Source organism: Diceros bicornis, chromosome 4, assembly GCF_020826845.1.
Source record: "Diceros bicornis minor isolate mBicDic1 chromosome 4, mDicBic1.mat.cur, whole genome shotgun sequence".
Lineage (NCBI taxonomy): Eukaryota > Metazoa > Chordata > Mammalia > Perissodactyla > Rhinocerotidae > Diceros > Diceros bicornis.
In genome coordinates, this window is record NC_080743.1 from 53,306,478 (window position 1) to 53,323,601 (window position 17,124).

Sequence of the window (17,124 nt, forward strand, 5' to 3'; positions counted from 1 at the left end):
GATATAAAAGGCATTATGGTTTCTTTCCTCCTTCCTTTCTCTCTCTCAGATCACTTACTCTGGGGAAGCCAAATGCCAAGCCACAGGGACACTCAAGGAGCCCTATGGAGAGGCCCACATGGTAAGGAACTGAGGCCTCCTGCCAACAGCCATGTGAGTGACCCATCTTGGAAGTGGATCCTCCAGCCCCAGTTAAGTGGTCAGATGACTGCAGCCACAGCTGATATTTTGAGTATAACCTCATGAAACCTTTTACCAGAACCACCTAGCTAAGCTGCTCCCAAACTCCTGACCTCAGAAATTGTGAGATAATAAATGCCTGTTGTTATAAACTGATAAAATTCTGGAATAATCTGTTACACAGCAATAAATAACATATATTGTTAAAAACAAACAACAGGCCCAAAGTGGAGTCACTTATGCTAAGAACCACAAAGACTTACTATCTAACCTAACTGCAGTTGCAGCCTCTCCCAGGAGAGGAATTTTAAACCAATCAGTCTAGAATTTCCTGATCAACACTAGTGAGGTAACCTGCCTGAAAAGACTCCCTGCCTTCCCCTAAGAAAAGGTGAGTTTGCCTGCAATAATCCACTCTTTTTTTTTTTTTTTGAGGAAGATTAGCCCTGAGCTAACATCTGTTGCCAATCCTCTTCTTTTTTGCTGAGGAAGATTACTCCTGGGCTAAAATCCGTGCCCATCTTCCTCTACTTTATATGGGACGCTGCCACAGCACGGCTTGATAAGTGGTGCATAGGTCCACACCCGGGATCCGAACCTGCAGACCCCAGGCCACAGAAGTAGAACACGCAAACTTAACTGCTACACCACCGGGCCGGCCCCGAATCCACTCTTTTAACTTCTTCATCCCACCTTCTTTCTGCCTATAAAAACCTTCCACTTGTACGACTCCTCAGAGATCTTTTCTACTTGCTAGATGGGATGCTACCTGAATCATGAATTGCTGAATAAAGCCAATTAGATCTTTAAGTTTACTCAGCTGAATTTTTGTTCTTTAACAATACCCTCCCTTGCCTGCTAGTAACTAGAAGAGTAAATTATCACATGCTTGAACTAACCCATAAGTGAATGATAATAATCAAGTTTGAGAGGGAGCTTAGTTCCTTGAAGCTCTAAAGCTGACTCTATGCAAATGCTTGGAGTTGCCAGGGGTCCCTTGGCGGATCCTGCTGATTCCCCTTTCTTAGCTGCTTTTTCTCAGGAAATCAGATGTTGGCTCCATGTCTTTGCAACAGTAACAGAGACACTGCTCAGGGTGGCCCCAGTAAGTATATGAGATGTTGCTAGGAGATTATCTTCAGTTGATACATACAGTATTTACACTGAATTCTTTGTTGTTGTTAAATACATAAAATCTTTTCTTGTTAGGGTAATAGGTAGCTAAAATGGGAGGGGCAGGGAGAAAGGAGGGTGGTATATGTACTTAATTTTAGCAACTCATTAGAAGAAAAAAAATCAATCCACTGGGTCTTGAGGGGAAGACACCTGCTAAGACCAGATAAGAGTCTTCACCTAATTTCCAGAGCTGTGCTCTCTCTAGATTTTCCTCCTAGGGGCCTGGCTGTCCCTTCTCAGGTTCCTCTGCTTATTCCTCCTTATCTTGCAAACTTCTTATCAATGAGGGCCCAGGGTTCAATTCTCTGAACTCTTTCTTCTATTTTCTATCTTGACTCTTTTGGCAATTTCATCCAGTTTTATCATTTTAAATACCATATATAGGCCACAACTTCCAAATATTATCTCCAGCCAAGAACTCTGCCTACTCAACATCACCATTTGAATGTGTAATAAGCACCTCAAACTTATTATGTCCAAAATTGAACTCCTGAATCTTCACCCCCAAACCTGTTCCTCCTAGTGTTCCCCATCTCAGCTGATGGTGGCTCCATTTTTCTAGCTGCTCAGGCCAAAAACCTTAACTCTTGTTAAGTGTCATCCTTAACTCTTCTTTCTATTACACTTCATATCCAATCTCAGCTAATCCTAGCATGCCCATTGTCAAACTACACCTAGAATCCAACCATTTTTCACTACCCTCATCCAAGCCACTGGCATCTCTAGCTTAGATTAATGCAACAGCCTCTCAAATGGTTTCTCTGCTTCTGCCCTTGCCCTTGTGCCCCTTGCAGCCCCCCATTCTGTTCTCAACATAGCAGTCAGAACGATCATTTTAAGACATAAGTTAGACCATGTCATTCCTGTGCCCTAAACTCCCCACTGGATTTCCATTACACTCAGAATAAGAGCCCTTAGAATAATAGACTACCAGGCTGATCTGATACTCACCTCTCCCATCCCACCCTCAGCAACTTCTCTATGACCTAATCTCCTACTATTGCCCTCACTTACTCTGCTCCACATTGGCCTCTCCTTGTTGGCACATTCCTGGCTCATACCATCACTTCCTTTATGTCTATTCAAATACCTTTTCAATAAGGCCTTTGCTGACTGCACTTTTTGAAACTTCACTTCCCTCACACTCCCTATTTCCCTTTCTTGCCTTTTTTTCCCATAGCATTTACTACTGATTAACATTCTATTGATTTAAGTTATTTTCCTTGTCTGTGTTTCCCCATTAGTACTTAACCTCCACAAGGGCAATCATTTCTGACTGTTTTGTTCACTACTGTATGCCCAACATCTAGAATAGCACCTGGCATAGTAATATACAAATGTTTGTTGAATGAATGAAGAGACCCCGTGGGGCCCAATTAAGATGTATATTGAAAGATATATACAATCTATTAAGATAAAAAAGGAGATTATAAAATAGATATAGTATGATTCCATTTCAATTATATAGATGTAGGTATCATACAAAAAGGTCTATAAGATTATGTATCAAGGTGTAACTGTTGCTATTTCTGGGTAATGTTGTCCTTTTAATCCATACCGATATATATGTTTTTTTAAATAAGAAAAAAATAGTTAACAACCAAAAACAGTCAATTCTCAAAATTTGAGTTGTGATCAGCAGTCAGAAAACTATAGTCCTGGAACCCAGAGTTAACCTCAGGAGAACATATTCTTAAGGTAGGAAATCTTAGAAGTAACGCACCCCACAAAGCAATTCAGAGACAGCTTACTGCTAAGATCAAAGGACCTTCCTTTGTATCATGAGAAGGGAGGCTAAAACACCAGGCTAAAATGTGACAATAAAAAATAAATGTTAAAAAAGTACAACACGCTGGGCCAGCCCGGTGGCACAAGCGGTTAAGTGCGCGCGCTCCACTGCGGTGGCCCGGGGTTCGCCGGTTCAGATCCCGGGCGCGCACCAACGCACCCTTGGCAAGCCATGCTGTGGCAGTGTCCCACATAAAGTGGAGGAAGGCGGGCATGGATGTTAGCCCAGGGCCAGACTTCCTCAGCAAAAAGAGGAGGACTGGCATGGGTGTTAGCTCAGGACTGATCTTCCTCACACACACAAAAAAAAGTACAACATGCTAAAATAAAGACAAGTCTTAATGTAATAATTGTAAACTAACGGGTGGTAATCTCTATGAGGTCTGGAAAGTATGAAAGTGTTAGTTGATCTAATACAGACAAATAAAAAGAACTGACAAAGATAAATATTTTACCATCGTAAAAAAATTCTTTAAGGTGAAATATGAATAATTCCTTAGATTTATCATAATCCCCATGAAATTTCTCCTAAAGACTGCACACTTTCCTTTGTTGATTCTAAACACACCAAGCAATCATCTGATTGCCTCTGATTTCTTGATATCTGGGAAATTCAAAGATGGCATTATATTAAAAAGCAGAAATGAGTTTTCCAGTCACTGAAATAGAATATACCCCCAGGTGTAAATTAATAAATTAGTCTCCTAATTTATTAGTTCTGGCACAGGTCAGATTCATTTAAGGTTAGATAAGATGAGCTAATCTATTCAGGACCTGATTATACCTGGATAAACTAAAGCATTTGAAAGATGCAGATTAGAGGACAGAGCACACAGTTTAGGCATAATCAATACAAATTTGAAGAATGAATGAACAATGTGAGACTCACCCTTCTTTATATTAGCAAAAACGTTTCACTCATGCCAATGAAAAAGCCAAAGGAAATATATTTCATTTCAGGGGAACTCCTTAGGCTGGTGTGAGGAACACAGCAATAATCCCACAAAGGCTAATCTCTGACATCTGATTACTTAAATGACGAAGTATTCTCTACAGTGGAATCAGTGGAATGAACAGGGGCCTGAGATATAGCCCATGGAAACCACCAGTTGAAACCCTGACAAGCAGAATAAAAAATTATACTGCTTCTCAAGTCAGTAGGACAAATTGTTGTCAAGAAGCAGCCAAGCTAAAATTTAATCAATAAAAAATCTATAAAATATGAAGTTCTAATATGCTTTCAAAACACTGGGTGACATTATAGTGACAACTATTGCAAAGTAGTAATAATCATGTGGAACAATCTGGGTAGACCTGCAAAACAGGCAGAGCAATATGCTCCAAAGATATGTTGTGTTCCATTTACAGTTACATGAAAGAAAAAAGAAACTGAACTGAAAACTTTCAAGTTCTACTTACTGACACACTGCTATGTGTGCCTTGGAAGGAAAGTTTCCAAGAAAGTTAGGGAAATGCTTAACTCTTTTTTTAAAATACTGGGAAGATTATATGATACTGTTAACTTTTTTTAAAGTATTTTTTTAACTTATAATTCCACCAAATACAAGTATCTTTATTTTTGCAATATTCTGGCTCCAACATTTAACTGGCTTTATACCCTGAGGCAATTCACCTAACCTCTCTATGCCTCAGTTTCTACTCTAAAATGGAGATAGTCACAGTAACTTCTCCTTACAGTTATAGTGAAAATTAAACAAATTAATACCTGTAAAACACTCATACTGGTGCCTTGCACAAACTCTTAGCTATTATTACTACTAATTCGTATGTTCCATATATCTCTTAGAAACAATCACGATTACCCATTTATTCAACACAAATATATTCAGTATCTATGATAAAACAGACACTATGCTACACGCTGGGAATACAGAAAAGAATAAAACACCACCCTAGACCATTAACCCCAGAAGTAACTGAAAAGGTTGTAACAGATCTGGTCCTCCAAAATATGCCAGGCCCACATGGAATTACACGTAGCTTTTACCAAACCTTTAAGGAATAGGTAATTCCTATGTTATTTAAACTATTTCCAAGGATAAGAAAACAGCAAGATTTCCCAGCTCATTTTATGAAACTAACATAACCCTGATACCAAAACTTGAAAAAGACAACACAAGAAAATTACCAGCCCTCTTATGAATAGATGCAAAAATCCTAAAGATTAGGAACAAATCAACTCAAATAGTGTATTAAGAGATTAACGCTTCTTGACAAAGTAGTTTTTACTCAAAGCATGCAGTATTGGTTCAACATTAGAAAATCTATTAGTTAATAAAATGCATTAATTATTTAAAGGAGAAACAGCTATGAGGTCATTTTGATATGGCTGCAAGGGGGATCTGATAAAATTCTTAATTAAAACCCCCTTATAAATTAAATTCTTTTTAATTCTTAATTAAAAGCCCCTTATAAATTAGGAATAAAATAAACCTTTCTTAATGTGATAGTGCATATGTTAGGAATCAAAAGCAAACATGCTTAACAAAGAAACACTAATTCACTCCCACTGAATCAGGAAGAAGACAAGGATGCCTACTATTAGACAACTTTGTTTTGATAATAGTCCAACAAATAAGAAAAAATACTGAGGCATAAATACAGGAAAAAAATACAATCAACATTTGTTGATGATATGACTGCTAATCTAGAAAACAAAAGAATAAAATGAAAAACTATTAGAGCTAATAAAAGAATTCAATTAAGTAGCAAGGTGATGAATAACAAAAAGCTTTCCAGCAATAATCAGTTAAAAAATTAAATGAAACTATAAAACTTTACTGAACGACATCAAATAAACCAAACAAATTGAGACATGATGTGAAGTTGGCCTAGATGTGAAGTTTCAATATTATAAAAAGTGCCAACTGTCCCCAAATTAATGTATAAATCCAATGCGTTTCCAATCAAAATCCCAAAGGGATGGGAGAGGAAATAGAGATCGACAAATTGCACCTAAAATCCATTTGGGGGGCTGGCCCCATGGCTTAGTGGTTAAGTGTATACACTCTGCTGCTGGTGGCCCGGTTTTGGATCCCGGGCGCGTGCCAACGCACCGCTTGTTGGGCCATGCTGAGGTGGCGTCCCACATACGGCAACTAGCAGGATGTGCAACTATGACATACAACTATCTACTGGGGCTTTGGGGAGAAAAAGAGAAAAAAAAAAAAAAAGGAGGAGGATTGGCAATGGATGTTAGCTCAGGACTGGTCTTCCTCAGCAAAAAGAGGAGGATTGGCATGGATGTTAGCTCAGGGCTGATCTTCATCACATACATACATACATACATACATACATACATACATAAATAAATAAATAAAATCCATTTGGAAGGGTAAATGTAAGAGAAACATCAAGAAATTTTTGGAAAAGAATAATAATTAAGTGGACTTTTACTACTAGGTATCAAATCATACTACAAAATTATACAAAGTAAACCAGTAAAGTACAGACATAGGAACACATAAATAAAGAACAACAGACCACAATAGAGAATCCAGAGACAGATGAGTATGAAAATGTACATATAATAAAAGTGACATTTCAAATCAGACAGATTATTCAATAAATTATGCTGCAAATAACCAGATACTCATATTGGGGAAAAAAGATAGATCCTTAACTTAAAAAATTCACAAGAATAACAACCCTCATCCACCAGAGTATGGGCAGAAAACCCAAAGAGAGCCAGAGACCCTCCATGAGAGTTGATAGATGGACATATCCTTTGGAATGAATGCTCTAATGTTCTTGTAAACTTGGAGCTACCACTGGCTATTTTTCACTTTACATAGGGAGAGCTATCTAATAATGATGCCAACACGGGAAAGCAGATTCAAGAGAGAGACAGACAGATGAAGATTACACATTGATTGACCATCTAGATCCATTTAAGAACTTCTAATTTACGTCAGTGGTTCTCAGTATTGCCCCTACCCAGGGATTTAGAAATCCAAGGAGACAGTTTTGCTAGTTATAGTAAGTGGGGAGATATCATTCATATTTAGTAGTAGGAAAGAACAGTGCTAGCCACCCCGTAATAAATGGGAAGATAGCCAGGCCCAACAAAGAACTGTCCTCCAACATGCATAATCTTTGAATGTCCTGCCTGGACATTCACTTGGAGAAAAACTGTCTATAATTAACTGAGCCTAAATGCAACTCCATTGTACACATAAAGTATTTTCCACTTGCTTTTAATACATATTGAATTTTCCAGGAATGCCTCTATTGTGAAAATCAAGGAAAAACTATACAACATCCCCCCCCCCCAGAACTTTCCCAAGAGCTCTTTTTTTTTTTTGGTCAGGAAGATTAGCCCTGAGCTAACATCCATTGCCAATCCTCCTCTTTTTGCTGAGGAAGATTGGCCCTGGGCTAACATCCATGCCCATCTTCCTCTACTTTATATGTGGGACACCTGCCACAGCTTGACTTGATAAGCAGTGCGTAGGTCTGTGCCTGGGATCCGAACCCACGAACCCCAGGCCGCCGAAGCAGAGCGCGTGAACTTACCCACTACGCCACCGGCCCAGCCCCCCAAGAGCTCTTTATCATTTTGAAAAATCATAACCCTATAGCAGTGACAGCTATAACGAGCTGTCAATATAACACTCTTGTATCATCTGCAATTGTAACTATTACCTTTTTTTTTTTTAGTTTAATAGACATTTACTCATTTAGTTGAACAACCTCTACACACAATCAAAATAAATGGTTTAAGATTTCTTTTGAGTGGAAAGGAATTTAGGTCTCAAGAGATTTTATGGGCCTCTTTACATTTTCTAGAAATCATTTAACTGACCCTTTTGAGACCCCAGAAGAAAATAGGAGAAAAATCAGTTCACGAAAACCAGCAATTTGATTAAAATCAAACTACCTATTCTTAAGTCAGCAAATCCAGAATTGGAAAGGACCTGGGGAATTCCTCTTTTGTATTTCCTACATGCTCAACTTCACCCTGGGAAACAGAAGCCTAGTCTACTGGAAGACAAGACGCACTAGAATAAATTCAACAGAATGTGGTGCTCTGCTTTTAACAAGGGGACAACTGATGGCCTGGTAAGTTAGTGGAATGATAAGGATTTTGAGGGTAGTTTGACCAGAGATGAGAAAAATCACAGCAGACAACACATAAGGTCAGACTGGAAACCATGAACTTGTATTGACACCAACTACATGACTTTTCTCAGTAGCCTTATGGGAGTGGATAAAGCAGGTTGACCAAGATGACTTGTTAAGACTGACTAGACAGAGCAATGATATATTTTTAAATAAAGCCAACCATATTTTTCCCTCTAAGGTGGCTAGAGGGTTCATAATGGTCACAAATTAGCATTACAGATAAAGTATTTAAAATTTAGATTAAACCTGACTTGAATTTGTTTTTCCTCAGACACTTGAAAGGTATCTATCTGATGGCCACCAGGTTCCCAACCCCAGCATTGATTACTAGCTTACAAACCTTCTCCTTTACCTAATGTTCCATTTCAATCAATTTCAATAACCAGTGTAAATAACACCACTGACTACTTTGCACGAAATTCAGGATTCCACAGATCCCGTGGAGCCATGGGATTGAACTAGGAGCGTTCATCTTTTATGTGAACTTCAACAGTACTGTGGAGAATGGGGCAATTTTGTTTAGGTTAACCAGGATTTGTTTCATTTGTAAGAGAACCCTCTTACAACAGGTTTACTCAATTCTCCTAAAAAAGGTGGCATTCTTTTAAACTTTTCTCCTTTCGGAAACAGCAGTTACATAAATGGAATACTGGATTAAATCCAGAAGTGAGGGCTCTAGTCCACTTTCATTATTTTTCCACATATGATCATGACAAAGGGTTGGGATATCCTCCTCTCATCCTATTTTCCAAGCAAAATACAATTTTAAAAGTTTTTCCTTGCTGAACTCCAAAAAACAGCCACTTGAGAGTAAACCAGCAGAGCATTGCATGACCTCAATAAAGCTGTGGATTTCATCACATGCACCAACAAATCTACAGGACTAGTTTCTGCACTCCTCTTTTAAAGAGTTTAATTTACACCTATTATACCACATAGCATTTTAAACGCTGACATATAACTCCCTAATAAGACAAAGCAAAGACAAAAGTATTTATCTTATTAGAAACAAGATACACCATCACTTAGTCTTCAAACATTACTGCACCTTAACTTTCATAATTGGACTATACATTCATGAAACAATCTGCAGACTAGTTTTAAAAGACAAATTAAAGAACACTTTTAAGCAGACACAACTGTCCTAAATTGTTTATTAGGTAAGAATTTTACAAACATTACTTATATTAGTGGTAACAGTGAAGCTGGAGAGTATTGCACCTTCTCCACACTGCACAGTGAGAACCACCAAAATTGTGGTGGAACTTGGGGCCCTTTCCAAGGCCTCGGCTCTTGTGGCCTGCAGATATCAGCCCTCACATCTTCCTGCGCTTGTAGACTGGTTTGGTGAGCCACTGTGTGTCAGGATTTCTTCTGACAATTTTATGGAATGGATTAATGAGGATAACCTCAAAGAATTTGTACGTGGAATCTTCACCAACCAACTAAGAATTCAGGACTCAGAACCCCACAGTGGCGTCCAGACTGCTCCTCCAAAACAGACTGAAGGCTTCAAGCAAACTTTAGCTGGTTAACACCACAAGGGACAGGCTTGCTGTAGGTTGCACTCATAGGAACTAGGCATTTGCAGCCACCACAGTGCAGATGAATCCAATATATGACATAACTTGCATGGCCTTGTATACCAGTCTGCACGAGTTTATCGGGCCCTGTGGAGCGCAGAGAGCTGGCAGAGCTGGCAGTGCGCCAGCAGCGCACCCTGAGAAGAAAGCTCATCATATTAGGAAAGCTCATCATATTAGACTGCTTCTTCCTCCATAGCTCCTGGATGTATTTGTAAGTGCCCATCTTGGCTTACCTGATGACAGAAAGGCACTATCACATTCTTAATGATTCTACATGCAGAAGCAAGCATCTGATATTTCATTTTGTCTCCCAGAATAGCCATAGCCAAGCATTTACAAATTAAAAGATATATTTTTTTACATATTACTTTCCTTTTATTTCTCCTTTTTTATTAGTTGGAGAATAATAACATAATATATATGCATTTTTTAAAAATTCTGCTTTATAGGTTATATTATCAATGAATTTCAAATCAGGAAAGTAAGAGGGGCTATTACAAGATATTTGTTATAAAGGGGAGATGTTGGGTCTGATATAGCCAAGAACCATTTGAATTATATGAACCAATACATTCTAATTTTTTCTTACGTTACATTAAATTGGATTTCTACCACTTGTAACCAAAAGAGTTCTAATACAACCAAAAAGCACTAAAGACAGCACCAGAAGAAAATATGTGAATAAATTTTTTAAATCTTCGAATAAGGAGAGCCTTTTTAAACACAATGTGAAATCTAAAAGATTGAAAGCTTTGATATCTTAGAAATTAAAAATATCTATACAACAAAGGTTACCAAGGACAAGACAAAGGACAGATTAGAAAGAAATTTATATTTGCAATATAGATAAAAGATCAGTATCCTAAGTGCGTCACTTGACGAGGATATGTTCTGCGAAATGTGTCGTTAGGTGATTTCTTCACTGTGCGAACATCAGAGTACACTTACACAAACCTAGATGGTATAGCCTACTACACACCTAGGCTATATGGTACTAATCTTACGGGACCACCGTTGTATATGCAGTTCGTCACTGACGGAAACATCATCATGCGGCACATGACTGTACTATATATACAGAAAACGCCTACAAAACAATTTTTTAATTCCACAATAGGAAAACTGGGCAAAGGATATTAATAAACAATTCATAGAAGAAAAAATATAAATATCCAATAAATATATGAAAATAAGCTTAATCAAGTGAAAAATCAAAGAGAGAAATTAAAACAAAAGTAACTATCATGTTTTTGTCTATCAGATCAGCAAAGATAAAAACTGATAACATCTAGTTTGATAAAGATGTATGGCACACTTTCAAATCCTAGTGGTGAGAATATAATAGTTACAGCCTTTCAGAAGGGCAATTTAACAATATCAACTTTTAAATGGTCATACCCTTGACCCAGCACTTTCTCTCTTAGAATTTCATCCTAGAGAAACATTTCCATGGACGTTCACCCTCAGTTGAGATAAAGCAGTTGGTGGCAGACCAGCATTAACACCTAGAACAACTTAGAATATCTAGATACTTAGGAAATTCAGATAATCAGTTCGAAGGCAGAGGAGAGCTGCTGAGGCAATGAGAAATAGAGGGGTGAAGACTCTAGAGAGGGAATAACCTTGGAAGAAGAAGCTGGCTTCTGTAACTGCACTTGCTGATGCTGGGCAAGAGCAGAAAGCTGAGAATCCTGTGCAAAGTTTCAATAGAGGGCCACTGTGAGGGAAATAGTGAATCCAGATCTTTTGGCAAAGACTCCGGAGGCCCTAAGCACAAAGCAAATTTCCCATCAGAACATTTACCAAATCGGGGACTATACAGAGCACCAAATAAAAAACTTAAGTGGAAACCTCTGAAAAATAGAGCAGAGTTTTGCAGCCATCTCATGAGACCAAGGTTAGAATTCAAGACTCATTGGAAGAAAGGCCCCACAGAACATATCAGGCTCCAAATTGAAATCTCTGGAAGCCAAGGGTGAATTCTAAATAGACTATCCTTATCAGGGCTGCAATCCAGCCTGGAGTTGACACAGCCCCTGACAGAATCAAGGTGATCATCCACCATTCTATATGCCTAGCAAGAAAAGAATGAACCCTCTCTAGAAAAAAATAGCATTGCCTAGAGCCTCTAATATTTTTTATACAAACTATCTATATTCAACCAAAAATTACTAGACACACCAAATACCAAGAGGAAAAGACAGACAATAGAAATAGACCAAGAGGTGATCCAGATACTGGAATTATCAAAAAAATGCTTTAAATTAACTATGACTAATATGTTCAAGTAAAGATGGAAAATTTCACCAAAGAATTTGAAGCCATGTAGTAATCAAATTGAAATCTTAGAAACGAAAAATATTATATCTGAAATTAGTAATTCCTTTGATAGGTTTAACAGTTTAGATACAGCAGAAGACAAGATTAATGATACTGAAGGTGGGTCAATAGAAAATATCCAAACTGAAGTACAAAGGAAAAAAAATGGAAAATATGGAAAGATACACTTCCATAGACATACAAAAATATATAAATAAGAAAGATTATTCAATGTATAGTATAGTTTATAATGATAAAAAAGAAAATCTAAACGATCCCCAATGTCCATCATTAGGGAATTATCTAAATTAATTATTGTATATTTTTAAAATGGAATTCTATTCATGTGTTTAAACATGACAGATCTGGCAGATCCCTAAGTAATAACATGGAAAGATGAAAGGATACATTGTTACATAAAGAAAATTAGATATTAAAAATATCTAATTAGATATTGAAAATTAGATACTATCCCTACCCTCATGGAACTCTGAGAAAAACTGAAACAGGTACATAAAGGGGATTTTTTTATTTTCCGTATAAACACAGCAAAAAATTTTTTTGAATACATTTTTACATATCTCTAATGGTTGGCTATTTTCTTCCTAACCTAGAATGAAAATGTTAGGGCAGTGTTTTCCAAGGTAGGTATACTGCCATGAGGTCATTTTACTAACAGGGACACTTTATAAACAAAGTCAATGGTTATACATTTGTTTTCATTCAAAAGTCTGCTACATTTCTTAAGTCATAGAGAGCAAGAAGATGATATCACTGAGGATTTGGAGAGATAGAGAACCCAGAATCTCAAAATCTCCCCACAATACTCAGTGGCCTGAGGAAATTAGCAGTAACTCTTATGCTCATCCCACACGTCTCCACTGTTGTTTGGGCAATAACTGGAATTCAATTTAATATGGCAGGGGTGACAAAACGTAAAATTAAGAGCAGCCAAAGTTACGTTCAAAAGGAAACGCATGAACTTATTACCATATTTTAAAATTGTGGAAAATGTTTCTTTCATTAAGTCAATCAGTCAATAAATATTTCAGGATGTACCATATGCTAGGCATTATGTTAGGTTCTAGAGGAATAATGGTCCCTGCCTCCTTGGAACTTACAGTCTAGTGGGGAAGAGAGACATTACATAACCACACAAAAAATAAAACTGCTTCTATGACTAGGGCTAAAACGAAGTACACAGAGCCCTGTGAGGATATACACAAGGACTTGGTAAGAGTGTCAGGAAAGGCTTTCCAGAGGAGGTGATATCCAAAGGATAGGTCTGAGTTAACCTAAGTAAGGGGAGAAGGGTCAAGGCTAGAGGCACAACACTCCAGCCATCCAGATAGATAAAACCAAAATGTGCAAAGCCCTGTGGTTGAAGGGAAAAGAGCAACTGTGGGAAACTAAAAGGCCAGTATGGCTAGAATGGAGAGAGCAAGGGGAGAAGAGGTGTGGAATGAAGTTGGAGAAGTAGGCAGGAGCCTACTTTAGGGACCGAAAGGTACTCTGATTTTAGCAATGTTTATTCTAAATTTAAAATTTTTATTTTGTTTTTAAATTTAATAATGTTGCTTCATTGTTAATGTATTTATTTTTATGGTTACTTTCTACTAATAGCAAATGTTTTTCCATCTACATAAACTATAAGAATTAAAAAACATATTCAGCTGCAAGTAACAGATATTTGACTAAAAATGACAAACTGCAAGGACATCTATTTACCTTAGTTAAAAAACAGTCTGGAGGCAAACAGTCCCACGTTTGGTATAGCAACTCAATGAAAGATGACTCTTGCCATCTTTCTACTCTGCCATCCTCAGCGTATCAGCCATGTCTCACATACATGGTTGCAAGATGGCTGCAGCAGCTCCAAGAATCACATTCTTACACAGGAAGTAAAGAGCTAGGATTCTCCTCAGGTATTTCTATTATAAGAGAGGCTAATTAATAATAAAATTTTTACTTTAATAGAAGGAATTTATATTGTTTTTAAGCATTCATACAGTACAAAGAACAAATGAGGGTAATTCTCATTCTTATTTGGCAACTAAAAAAAAATCTTCTTGAAAGTATTTTACTTTCATTAAAGGAACCTCAGCAGAAACTGTATTTGTCCAACAGGCCAGAAATTATCAGTTAATAATCAGAGAAATACAACCTGATTACTTTATGCTGACGTCCCAACTCTCCTATTAATTTAAGGTCTGTGAACAAGGGCTGCTGCCTAAAATGTTTAGATCCAATTATTCTGGCCAAATTGGGATTATTTGAGCATCAAAATGAATAATGATTAAAACAAAATCCGTAAGTCCATGCTAAAATAAATAAATAAATGGACAGACAGATAGACAAGGTAAGGCAGGGAGAAAAGAAAAACTCTTCTTTACAGATGATTGTCTAATATCTGTAGAAGGAATCACAGAAATAGAAAATCATTATTTTATAGCCATTACAGTAATAATTCAGGCAAGGATCATCAATGGATGCTAATATCATTAGGTAAAAAACTATTAGGGAACCAGCTATTCACTCAATATCCAAGTATCACCCCAGATTATTTATTAATTACAAAGGAGAAATGGTACCTTTTTAGAAAAATTTGGCAGACACTGCCTAAACCAAATGGTCAAACTTAACAATACCCATGATGGGACAAGTTGACATCACGTGCCCTCTCTGTTGCAATACACTGAGAAGAGTACATCATTTATTTGGTATTCTTGCCCAGATATTTAATCTGAACAAAGAAACAATCAGACAAATCCAAATTAAAGGACATTTTGGGGGGGGGGGGGAAGCTAGCCTTGACTCTTAAAACTAAGGAAAGTCATAAGTATGTTTTCCAGCTGACAGCACGAACTAGACCCCTAGCCATCAGCTAGCATTAACCACTAGACATGTAGGCAAATTAGCCTGCAGATGTTCCAGCCCTCAGGCTTTAAGTCTTCTAGCTGTGGTCCCAGACATCATACAGCAGAGACAAACTATCTTCTCACATCCTATCTGAATTCTTGACCCAAAGAAACTGTGAGATAATACATGATTACTACTGTTTCAAGTCACCAAGTTTTAGAGTAATTTGTTATGCAACAATAGATAACTAACAGACTCTAATATGGCAGAATCTCAATTTTCCTCAATAGTACCTACCTCACAGGATTGTTGGGAATATTAAATGGGCTAATGGATATCAAGCCTGGCATAGTATTAATATAGCTTCAATTTATGTAGTTAGAACTATGACACAGGAATGAATAAGCTGCTTTGGGGGAACACAAAGGAAGGGCATTTGATACAGTCCTGGGTGTCATGGGAGGCTTCCCAAATTCAGTGAAGGATGATTTAACTGGGTTAAAAAAGCAGTAGAGGTATTTCTGCCAGAGAAAACAGATTAAGTAATGATATAGAAGCATGAAACAGCATGGTATATATAGAGAACTATAAGTTTTGTATTGGTGGAATAAAAGAAAAGCAGAAAGCGACAGAATACAAGGCTGCAGAGTTTGGGAGGGTTCCAAACATAGAGCGCCTTGTACATGAAGTTATGGATCCTATGACAATGGATTTTAAGCAAGGAAGTGATACAGATTTGAAAATTTAGGTAGATAATCCTGCAAGGGTAATATGGGAGAAAATTTAAGAATGGTAAAGCTTTGAAGGAGAAAGAAGAGTCAAGAGGCTGATGCAATAGTGCGGGCAAGCAAGAAATGATGTGGACGTGAACTAAGGGGGAAATGGTTGGACAAAATAGGAATTGAGAAACAGGAAATAAAAATCAGAAAGACTTAATGACTGGATATGTGTATATGGGAGGGTTAGGTGAGACCAAGAGAAGATTATAGGTTAATGCCCAGGTTTCTAAACTGGGTAGAGAGTTTCAATCAAACTCAGAAATCAGAAATAAAGAAAAAGGATCAGGTTTGGAAGAAAAACAATTTAGTTTCCATCTTGGTGAGTTTGGAGTATTTGTGGAACATCCACATGGAAATATCTAACAAGGGGTTATGGATTCAAGTCTCAAATTAGGAGGAAAAATCAAAATAGAAATATAAATCTGGGAGTCTTTAGCATATAGGTAATTATTAGAACTGTGCAAGAACCTGAGAATGGCCAGAGAGAGCTTATAGAGCAGTGGTTCTCAACCAGGGACAATTTTGGCCCCCTAGGGAACATCTGGCAATGTTAGGCAACATTTTTGGTTGTCATAACTGGAGGGGGTTGGGGGTAGTTTCTGCATGTAGTAGGTAGAGGCTGGGGGGCTGCTAACCATCCTACAATGTACAGGAAAGCCCTACACAACAAAGAATTATCCAGCTCAAAATGTCAGTAGGCCCTAAGTTAAGAAATCCTGTTGTAAGGAGGAGGAAAAACAGAATGAAGGAAACAACTTGGTATAACAAATATTTAGGAAGTATCTACAAGAAGGAAAAGTCAGAGAAGAGGTAAATGAAGAAAATGTATTGTCATGGAAGTCAGAGAAGTAGAGAATTTCAAGAGGGAAGAAAAAGACCAAAACGTTGAATCCAGTGAATTGGACCCATACAATAGATTTTAAAGTATTCACTTGTTCTGCAACTAGGTCACCAGGGATTTTAACGAAAGGAGGACCAGACCATAGCAGTAGAGGAATAATGAGAGATGAGAAAGCACACAAAGTAAACATAGACTCCTCTTAAAAATTTTATTGAAAAGGGAAGGAAAGCGATTGGGCAGTAACTAAAGCAGTGGTTCTCGACTCTGGCTACAATCAGAACAACTTTAGGAGCTTTTAAAATTACCAACACCTCGACCTCAACCAGACTAATTAAATCAGAATCCCTAGGGGCAGAACCTAGATATCAGTATTTTAAAAAATATTCTCATTGACAGTAATGTACAACCAGAATTAAAAACCATGGAACTAAAAGGGTGGCGGGGGTGGGGG

The 17,124-nt window shown here is 37.5% G+C and overlaps 1 protein-coding gene and 1 pseudogene across 2 annotated transcripts in view; both read right to left on the reverse strand.

The window, feature by feature from the left end:
- Positions 1-17,124, reverse strand: part of RNF115 (ring finger protein 115) — a 68,117-nt gene that overhangs the window by 10,609 nt on the left and 40,384 nt on the right. The gene's annotated exons all lie outside the window — the stretch shown is intronic.
- On the reverse strand, positions 9,313-10,253 carry LOC131404381 (large ribosomal subunit protein eL15-like; annotated as a pseudogene).